Below are 10,898 nucleotides of genomic sequence, written 5' to 3' on the forward strand. Positions count from 1 at the left end.
ATTCATGTGCAATAAGATAATTTTCTGAGAAATGGAGGGAGGGGTGAAGTATCAGGAAAGTTCTGGTGAGGATATGATAAGAAGGGGTAAAAGTGATAACTCAATGATGATTTTAAGATAAGACACAATGTGAGGCAGGGGTCAATCATGGTTTCTGGAGGGAAAAAGACTTCTCTGTTCTGACATTCAGGTACTATGACCAAGAAAACTGCTGTGTAGCTACATCACATGGTAGGCTTGGGATTTCTTAAGCACAAGCACAAATGGCAGGGGTCAAACAACAGTTTCTGGAGGGAAACAGTCATCCTGCTTCAGGCCTGAGGCCCAAGAGGAGCACACTAATATCCAGGTCCTTCACAAAATATAGCCATACTCTGAGACATCATACAGTGACAACAATCTAACATCTACTAAGAAAAGACAAAATAACCCTTCCTCTAAAAGAAGCAGAGCCAATGAAGATTCCAGAAGAAATATATTGATGTTGAGTCATTTGAACAGCTACAGTAAAAGATGCAAATGATGGAAGAAACAATGGGAGTCATTAGGAGAACAAATACTACAGAGACAGCAATCCAGGAAAAACATATTGATGAGGAACAACTTGAACAGCTATGGAAGAAAACTGGGAGGGCAGAAGGAAGAAAGAATTGATAGTATAGGTGAAGAGGTATAAGAACTTAAAAAATAGTCACAGGACAGAGAGGGTACAGCCAACATACTACCAGAAATCACAGAAAAGAATGAAAATGCAAACCTGACTATTAAGACAGAAGTGTCCAACATATTAGTGGGACAAAAGGAGAGAGCTGAAGAGATGGAACAGAGAGTTATTGAGCAGGAAAACAAGAGCCTCAATGGAAACATACTAAACAAAATATCAGAGATAAGATGTAAAGAAAATGAAGAAAACACTAGAATCATGTGGGATGACACAAAAAGAGCAATATATGTATGATTGGAATTCCAGAACATAGGAGTGACAGGGAAGTCACTGAGAAAATTGTGGAAGAAGTGCTAGAAGAAAATTACCCTGGTATTTTAAAGAATAAGGAAATCCACAGTCAAGAAGCACAACAAACACCAAAGAGACGAGACACAAAAAAGAAAAACATAAAGGCATATTATAGTAAAATTCTCCAAATTAAAAGATAAGAAGAGAATACTAAAAGCAGCATGAGAAAAACAAAGAGTTACCTACAAAGGGGGAACAATTAGATTAAGTTCTGATTTCTCAGCAGAAACTATGTAAGCTAGATGCCAATGGGATGTAATATACAGAAAGCTAAAAGAAAAAATCGCCAGGTAAGGATCCTATACCCAGCAAAACTCTCCATCAGATACTAAGAAAAAATTAGATCCTTTGCAGAAAAGAAAGAACTTAAGAAATTTGTGAATTTGTGAAAACGAGACCAAACCAATGAGGAATTTAAAGTGAAGTTCTTCACACATAGACACCAAAAGAAAGTGAATAGACCATAGTAACCAGAAACAACAGAAAAAGAAACACAGCAAAATAGCAACAGTAAAACCGGCCCTGATAATACTGACACTTAATGTGAAGGGACTAAATGTGCCAATTAATAGAAAAAGAGTAACACAATGGATTTTTTTTAAAGCTCATCAATATATTGCCTATAAGAGACACATCTAAAAAAATGGAAAGACAGACTCAAAAATGAAAACCAGGGGAAAAAAATAAACCAAGCAAATGGAATCGAAAAAAAAAAGAAAGCAGTAGTAGCAATACTAATCTCTGACAAAATAGACTTCAGAATGAAGACTACCATAAAAGATAAGGAAGGGTACTACATACTGATTAAAGAAACAATAGATCAAGAAGACATAACCTTGGTCAACATTTATGTACCAGATGATTGACCTGCAAAATAGAAAAAAACAACTGCTGACAGAATTGAAGAAAAAGATAGACAACACCACAATAGTGGTAGGAGACTTCAATACACCACCATCACCAAAAGATAGGTCAACTCAAAAGAAACTCAACAAAGATGCAGAAGATCTAAACTACATAATCAGCCAACATGACCTTGTGGATGTATTCGGAGTAGTACTGCACCCAACTAAAACTCAATTCACTTTCTTCTCAAGTGCACATGGTACATTCTCCAGAACTGATTAGATATTAGGACACAATGCAAGCCTCAACAAATTAAAACACACTGAAATAATACACAGTATCTTCTCAGACCACAATGCCATAAAACTAGAAACTAACCACAGGAAGATTAAGCTTACAAAAGAGCCCATATGGAAAATGAAACACTCTCTGCTAGAATACAATTAGGTCATAAAAGAAACAAAAAATGACATGAAAAAGTTCCTTGAAAGGAATAAAGTTAAAATACAGCATATCAAAACCTCTGGGATACAGCTAAGGCAGTCATCAGTTCATAACAACAGGCACACACATAAAAAAGGAAGAAAGAAGAAAAAAAAATCAATGATCTAACTTAACACCTTCATCAGATAAGAAAGAACAACAACCTAATCCTACAGCCTCTAGAAGAAAGGAAATTATAAGGACAAGAGAAATTATAAGGACAAAGAGAAAGAAAAACAGTTGAAACCATCAATAAGACAAAAGGATGATTTCTTGAAAGTGCCAATAAAATTGACAAACCACTGGTAAACTTAACAGAAGAAAATATAGAGAAGATGCAGGTAACTGAGTTAAGAAATTATAGAGGTGCCATCACAACAGAACTAGATGAAATTAAATTGATAGTATCAGAATACTATGAAAAGCTATACTCTAATCAATTAAAAAATCTAGAGTAAATGGATAGATTCCTTGAAACTCACACCCTATCAAGATTGTAAAGGACAGATAGAGAACACTGAAGCAGATTCATCACACACACACACACACACACACACACACACACACAAAATTGAGCAGGTCATAAAAAGACTTCCCATATAAAAAAAAAAAATTCTGGTCAAGATGGTTTCACAGCTGAATTCTACCTTACATTCAGAGAATATCTATCACAAATTCTACTTAAAGTATTTTAAAAACTGGAAAAGAAGGAACACTCCCAGAGCCATTCTACGAAGCAAGAATAACCCTAAATATCAAAATCAGACAAAGATATTACCAAGAAAGAAAACTACAGACAAATATATCTCAGTAATATAGATATAAATTTCCTTAACAAAATCTTCATCAATACAATACAAAAGCACATTTAAAAAATTTATCATGACTAAGCAGGATTCATAACAAGTATACAAGGACAGTTCAACATAAATGCTTAAAATATACTCGGAGAAAGTGAGAATTGAGGCACAGAGACTTGTACACCAATGTTCATAACAGCGTTATTCACTATCACAAGAAGATGGAAACAGCCCAGAAGTGAAACCACAATCAAATGGATTGAGAAATTATGTACAGTTCCACAATGGAATACTATGTATGCAGCACTTAGGACCAATGATTTATAAATTACTACATAACTTGGGAAGGACTGGAAAGCATAATGCTGAGTGAACTAATTCAGTCCTACAAGGACAAATACTGTATAAAACCATTATTATAGAATGAGAATGAAGATCCAAGGGTGGAAGCAGAGGGGTACAAATGGGCAGGGAGGGGGACATTTAATCATAGAGTTATACAATTTGATGGGTGTGTGTGTGAAGGAAATGGAAAGGATCCAGTGTGTAAAAAACAATGTACTCAAACTTTGTAAATAAACAACTATCAAACTAAGGGGGGGAAATCAATGTAATTCATCACATTAACAATAGTAACAAGAACCATATGAACTTAAAATTGATGCAGAAAAGGCATTTGACAAAATCCAACACCCCTTCCTGATAAAGAAACTCAGCAAAATTGGAATGGAAGGGAATTTCCTCAACATAGTGAAAAGTATATATATAAAACCAAGTGCCAATATCATTCTCAATGGAGGAAGACTAAAAGCATTTTCCTTGCAAACAGGGACCAGACAAGGATGCCCACTGTCACCATTTCTTTTCAATATTTCTTATTAAGGCAATACGACAAGAGAAAGAAAAAAAAGGCATCCAGATCAGCAGAGATGGTTAAACTATAGCTGGATGAAGATGATATGATAGTGTACACAGAAAACCCTAAGGACTAAAAAACAAACGGACAAGTTAGAGCTAGTAGACCAATTTAGTAGAGTGGAGGATACAAGATCAATACCTAAAAATCAGTGAGATTCCTCTACAGTAACAAAGAGAACTCGGAGAAGAAAACCAAGAAAACAGTACCATTTAAATAGCCAACCACTATTGAAGATACTTGGGAGTGAAGCTAACTACAGACACAAAAGACCTATACAAAGAAAACTGCAGAACATTCTGTGAAACACTATAAAAGACCCAAAGAAATGGGAAAAGTGTGCCCTGTTAATGGGCAGGAAGACTCAGTATGGTGAAAATGACAATCCTACCCAAAGAACCTTGCTTGTCTGTCAGATACTCCTCTAAATCTGAACATTCAGATTAAGACAGACTAGGAAGAAGGATTGGCCACCCACTTCTGAAATAGCAGGCCTCTGAAAACCCTATGCACAACAGAACACACGCAGACTAACAGAAAGGGCAACCTAGGTGGAACTATCAAGTATGGAAATACAAAGGAGGAGGAACAGTTGTAAGCAGACCCTAGTGATTGGTACATGGAATGTGAGAGCCATGAATGAAGGAAAATTAGAAATTGTTAAGAAAGAAATGGAACGCATAAATATTGACATATTAAGCATTGGAGAGATGAGATGGACTGGCATGGGGCATTTTGAGTCAGATGACCATATGATATATTACTCTGGAGATGAAAAGACAAGGAAAAATGGGGTTGCCTTTATAGTAAAAAAAGTAATTTCTAGATCCATCTTGAAGTACAACACCGTGAGTGAAAGGATTATATCCATACGCTTACAAGGAAGCCCAGTGAATACCACTATCATTCAGATATATGCACCAACAACCAGAGCCAAAGAAGAAGAAAAAAAAAATAAAAAAAGAAGAAGAAATAGATGATTTCTACCAACTTTTACAGTCGGAGATAGATCGAACATGCAATCAAGATGAGTTGATAATGATGGGTGACTGGAATGCAAAAGTTGGGAATAGTGAAGAAGAATCAGTAGTCAGAAAACATGGGCTTGATGACAGGAATGAGGCTGGAGATAGAATGATTGAATTTTGTAAAATCAATGACTTATTCATTGCAAATACATTTTATAAGAGACACAAACGCAGGTTACACACATGGACTTCACCTGATGGTATGCATAGGAATCAGATCGACTACATCTGTGGAAGGAACCGCTGGAGAAGCTCAATATCAGCTGTGAAAACTAGGCCGGGGGCTGATTGTGGAACAGACCACCAATTACTCATATGCAAGTTCAAGCTGAAGCTGAGGAAAATTAAACCAAATCCACAGGAGCCAAAATATGACTTTGATTTCATACCACCTGAATTTCAGAATCATCTCAGGAACAGGTTTGAGGCCTTGAACACTAATGAGCGAAGAACAGATGAGTTGTGGGAGGATGTCAAAGGTATCATCCAGGAAGAGTGCAAGCGGTCATTACAAAGACAGAAGAGGAAGAAAAGACCAAAATGGATGTCAGAAGAGACTCTGAAGATTGCACTGGAGCGTAGAGAAGCAAAAGCACAAGGAAGAAGTCAAGATGCTAAGGAGCTGAACAGAAGATTCCAAAAGGCTGCTCAGAATGACAAAGCAAAACACTACAATGAAATGTGCAAGGAGCTAGAGTCGGAAAATCAAAAGGGCCGAACTCGCTCAGCATTTCTTAAACTCAAGAAACTGACAAATTCAAACCTAGCGTTTCTGTAATCAAGGATGCTTTGGACAGAATATTAAATGATCCAGGAAGTATTAAAAGAAGGTGGAAGGTATATACTGAGTCATTATAGAGAAAGGAATTGGCAGATACAGAGGAATTTAAAGAAATAACATATGAGCAAGAGCCTATGGTGATGAAGGTAGAAGTTCAATCTGCTTTGAAGGAAATAGCAAAAAATAAGGCCCCAGGAATAGATGGTATACCAGTTGAAGTATTTCAGCATGATATTTGTACAATGTCAGGCACATAGAACACTAGAACATATTTGAGAACCCAGAAATGGACTCAGCTATCTATGATCAACTGATATTCAACAAGGAAATCAATCCTCTCAAATGGGGAAATGACAACCTCTTCAACAAATAGTGCTAGCAAAACTAAACTGCTACCTACAGAAAGCTGAAACAGGATCTAAAGCTCACATCATATAAAAAAATCAACTCAAGGTGGATCAGAGATCTTGGAGTAAAGCCCCAAACAATAGTTTATAAGAGAAAAACTGGGATCAAGCTTAGATGGCCTAGTCTATGGTATAAAGAGACTGACAAATACAGCCAGAAATACACAATCTGGAAAGGATAAAAGTGATGAAAGGGATCTTCTAAAGATTAGATCCCTGTGCACATCAAAAACTTTTTCCAACAGAGTAAAAGGAAAGTCTACTGACTGGGAAAAAAACATTTGACAATAACATTTCAGACGAGGATCTCATATCAAAATGTTACAGAATCCTACAGGGCCCCCATAAGAAAAAGACTGATATCACAATTACAAAATGTGCAAAAGATATGGAAAGATTTTTGACAAAGGAAGAAACTCAGATGGTCAACAGACACATGAAGAAATGCTCAAAATCACTGACAATAAGAAAGATGCAAATTAAAACCACAATGAGATACGATCTCACTCTAGTAGTACCTCACACATCTGCTCCCCACCCCACTTGGGTCCTCATACACATTCTATAATAATTATCTTATACAGTATTTGTCCTTATGGGACTGAATTAGTTTACCCAGCATAATGCTCTCCAGTCCCTCCTAAGTTAGATGTGTTGTGTAGTATTCCGTCATGTGAATATACCATACTTTCTCAATCCGATTGTAATTGAACATTTGGGCTTTTTCCATGTTCTTGCACTGTTAACTTATGCTGTTATGAACACTGGTATACAAGCCTCCATTTGTGCCTCAGTTCTCATTTTCTCAGGGTATATTCCAAGCCGTGGAATAGCTGGGTTATATGGAATTTCTATGCTATGTCCAGCTTCTTAGGGAAACACCAAACTGCCTTCCAGAGTGGTTGTACCATTTTATAATCCCACCAACAATGTGTTAATAGTTCCTGTTTCGCCACATACTCTCCAATGTATAATACTTGCTGTCCTGTTAAACTTTGCCACTGCTACTGGAGTGAGAGACAGTCTATTGATCTTGTATCCTACAACTCGACTGTATTGGTCTACTAGCTCTAACAGGTTTTTGTTTGTTTTTTTTTCTTGTTGGTTTTTTTTTTGTTGTTGTTTATTGTGCTTTTTTTTTTTTTAGTCCTTGGAGTTTTCTGTGTATACTATCATATCATTTGCATATAGCTATAGTTTAACGATCTCTTTGCTGATCTGGATGCCTTTTATTTCCTTCTCTTGTCTTATTGCCTTATTAAGCACTTTCAATACAATATTGAATAGAAGTGGTGACAGTGAGCATCCTTGTCTTGTCCCTGTTTGCAAGGAAAATTCTTTCAATCTTTCTCCACTGAGAATGATATTGGGACTTTTCACTATGTTGAGGAAATTCCCTTCTATTCCAATTTTACTGAGTTTCTTTATCAGGAAGGGGTGTTGGATTTTGTCAAATGCCTTTTCTGTATCAATTGACAAGATCATATTTTTCTTGTTATTTGCCTTGTTAACGTGGCAATTATGTAGATTGTTTTTCTTATGTTAAATTATCCTTATATACTTGTTATAATGAATTATTTTTTAAGTGTGTTTTTGGATTATATTGACTAGTATTTTGTTAAGGAAATTTGCAACTACATTCATGAGAGATATTTGTCTGTAGTTTCCTTTCTTGGTATTATTTTTGCCTGGTTTTGGTATTAGAGTTATGCTTCCTTCAAAAAAATGACTCTAGGAGTGTGGTTTTTTTCTTCTATTTTTTTTAAAGACTTAAAGTAGTAGATTTGGTAAGTCTTTTTTGTTCCATCTTTGGGAAAGTCACGACATATCTGCTGGTTTGTTGTACTGTAGAGGGTAATGTGTGGCTATGGTGATGGAAGCTGTGCTAGTAATATTTCAAATACCAGTGGGGTCACCTATGGTGAACATGTCTCTGCAGAGCTTGCAAACTTTTATTCTCACCAATGAAAGTGTATTTCTTGTGTTTTCAAGCTGATGAAGAGGCAACTCTTTTCACCCTCAAACCTTATTTCTGAGATGCGTTGTGCTCCCTGGCAGAGTGCAGGGCAGGTGGAGGCAGCACAGCAGAATTGTCACTCTGCAGCTGGTGGTCTGCAGGGTGCACCGCCAGATACCTGCCTAGACTGAAGGCTGTGATCCACGTTTGTAGCTTCCATATACTGGCTACACCCAGGTGGGATACCTGAGTGTCACCTCAGGCCAGGTTCTCAGGAAGTCTGAGGGAGAAGCAGGTTGAGAACTTCAGTGTCTGAATTGGCCCTTTGAGTAAAATATGAAATACATGTTATTTTCACTTTCTTTCTGCCTCCCAATTAGATTCTCAACTTCTTGAGGATAGGGCAGGGGTTTATAGCACCCTTTTCCCTCAGCCACAGCGTGCTAGATTTAATGTGTGTACTCCTTCTTTTTGGAAGGAGGAGTGGCATCCACTTCCGTAATAGCTTGCCTCCGGAAACCCTATGAACCTGGAGAGAGAATGAAAGACACCCAAGCGTTTAGGACTCTCCTTCATAGGATCGCTATGAGTCGCCTGCGATTCAAAAGCACTTAACAACAACAAACAACAACAACAACTCTTTCTTTAATATTTACTAAGTGCAGAAGAGTATTGGACTGCTAGGAAAATAAGCGGATTCATCCTGGAAAGGGTTAAACCGGGTGGCTCCTTGGAGGCAAGGATTCTGAGGCTCCGTCTAACATACTTTGGACATGTTGTAAGGAGAGACTGGCCCTTGGAGGAGGACATCATGCTTGGTAGGGTGGAGGGACAGCGTAGGAGGGGAAAGCCCTCTGTGAGGTGAATTGATTCAGTGACTGGGGTAATCGAGATGGGTGTATCGGAGACAGTGCGATTGGCACAGGACAGAGCAGAGTTTAGGGCTGTTGTACATAGGGTCTCTATGAGTCGCAAGCGACTCGACAGCACATAACAACAACAAAACAACAACAACAACAAGTGGATTTTTGGAGTGCAAAAAATTTGGATGGAAAGGTATTTTGGGAAAAGTGGGTCCCCCTGTAGGTAGATTAAAGACCTTGAAGTTTATTCAGGAAGCCAGGAAGTCAGTGCACATTTTTGAGGAAAGTGGTCTATTTAAAGAAATGCTCAATAAGGAACATTCATTGACTGAGTAAGCACCCAAGGTTGCTCAGATAAACCTGTGAGGTACATGTTCCCAAGAATGCACACCTGGGTACACAAAGTAGGCACAAGCAAACACCTGGGTGCATATACCACAGACTGGGTACATGAACACAGTTACACACACAAGCAGATATGCACACTAAGTTCACCGTGTTACGTACAGGCACAAAGTCACCCTTCTTCCTGGCACCTTAAGAACAGAGACTGCCTGGCATTTGGTACTTGCTAGGCATTGTGCTGGATCTTTCAAGCCCCAAACCACCTGAATGAGCCATTATTCATCTCCTTTTCCAGAAGGGGAAGGCAAAGCTAAATGTGTCTGAGTCACTTGCTGAGAGTCACAAAGCAGGGAGTGGGGAGAATTCCTGCCTGACACAAAGCTCTCCCTCCTATGCCATGCCTCTGCCTGACTCCAATCAAGGCATCTAATGCTGAATCATCCTGGAGGTATTCAAAATACAAAATGGTCTAAGAAAAGGTAGTGAAGAAGATACTTTGAAACAATAAAATCAGTTCTCTGTACAAAAGGCTATTTTTGCTAAGAATTCCACAGGGATCATTGTCCTCTAGAGATGGGAGAAGGCATTTAGTAGGCAAAGTAGCTAAGAAGAGATCTTATCTGCTTAGAAGTCACATTAGACAATTGCACTCTGGGCTTCTTGGACTAATGCTTTCTGGATTTTCTCTTATTCCTTCTTATTGCATGGTGATAATACCTTATTAGAATGTTTGAGCCTTCAGTAAAATAAACCTGTGTATAGGATTCAGTTTGTAATTATTTTTCAGTTGAGATTATTGTTGTTATTGTTAAGTGCTGTTGAGTTGTAGTCGACACATAGTGACCCTATGAATGAAAGACCTGAACAATTGTATAACTTTCATTGTTTCTCCAAGTTCATAGAGGTCTGGAGGCAAGTTATTTCGGAAGTACATGCCCTGCTTCCAAGCTTGTTTTAATCGAGGAGCTCCACCAAACACTGTCCACCATGTGTAACCATTATCTCATTTGACACATCAGTGTCACAGGATTTAGCATCACAGCAACCATGAGTTAACTCTGTATAGCAAATGGACAGACCAGTGCTACACCACTTAGAAGAATGTTTGACCAAAACCAATTAAAACCTGACCTGAGGGCTGAAGATTATAATCACCCATCTTTGACTTGGTAGCATAACTTTCTATGCAATAGGTCAACAGAGCTCGCTCTATGTTGTTATTGTTGTTATAGTTGAGATTGGGGGGGGTCGTGAATCACTCTTGTCTTTACCCTACTTCAATCCAGAGTATGTATCCCAAACAAAACACTAGCTATGGGGAAATCAACTAGGATTTGTTGGTGCCATTTGGGCTGTGTATGTGTCTCCAAAGTGCTGAAGAGCAATGGTGTCTCTTTGGAGACTAAAGTGCATCTGATACAGGTCATGGTCTTCGCAATCACCTGTTATGCATCAGA

Source organism: Elephantulus edwardii, unplaced genomic scaffold (genome assembly GCF_000299155.1).
Source record: "Elephantulus edwardii isolate Elephantulus edwardi_28Jun2011 unplaced genomic scaffold, EleEdw1.0 scaffold00436, whole genome shotgun sequence".
In the NCBI taxonomy this organism is placed as follows: domain Eukaryota; kingdom Metazoa; phylum Chordata; class Mammalia; order Macroscelidea; family Macroscelididae; genus Elephantulus; species Elephantulus edwardii.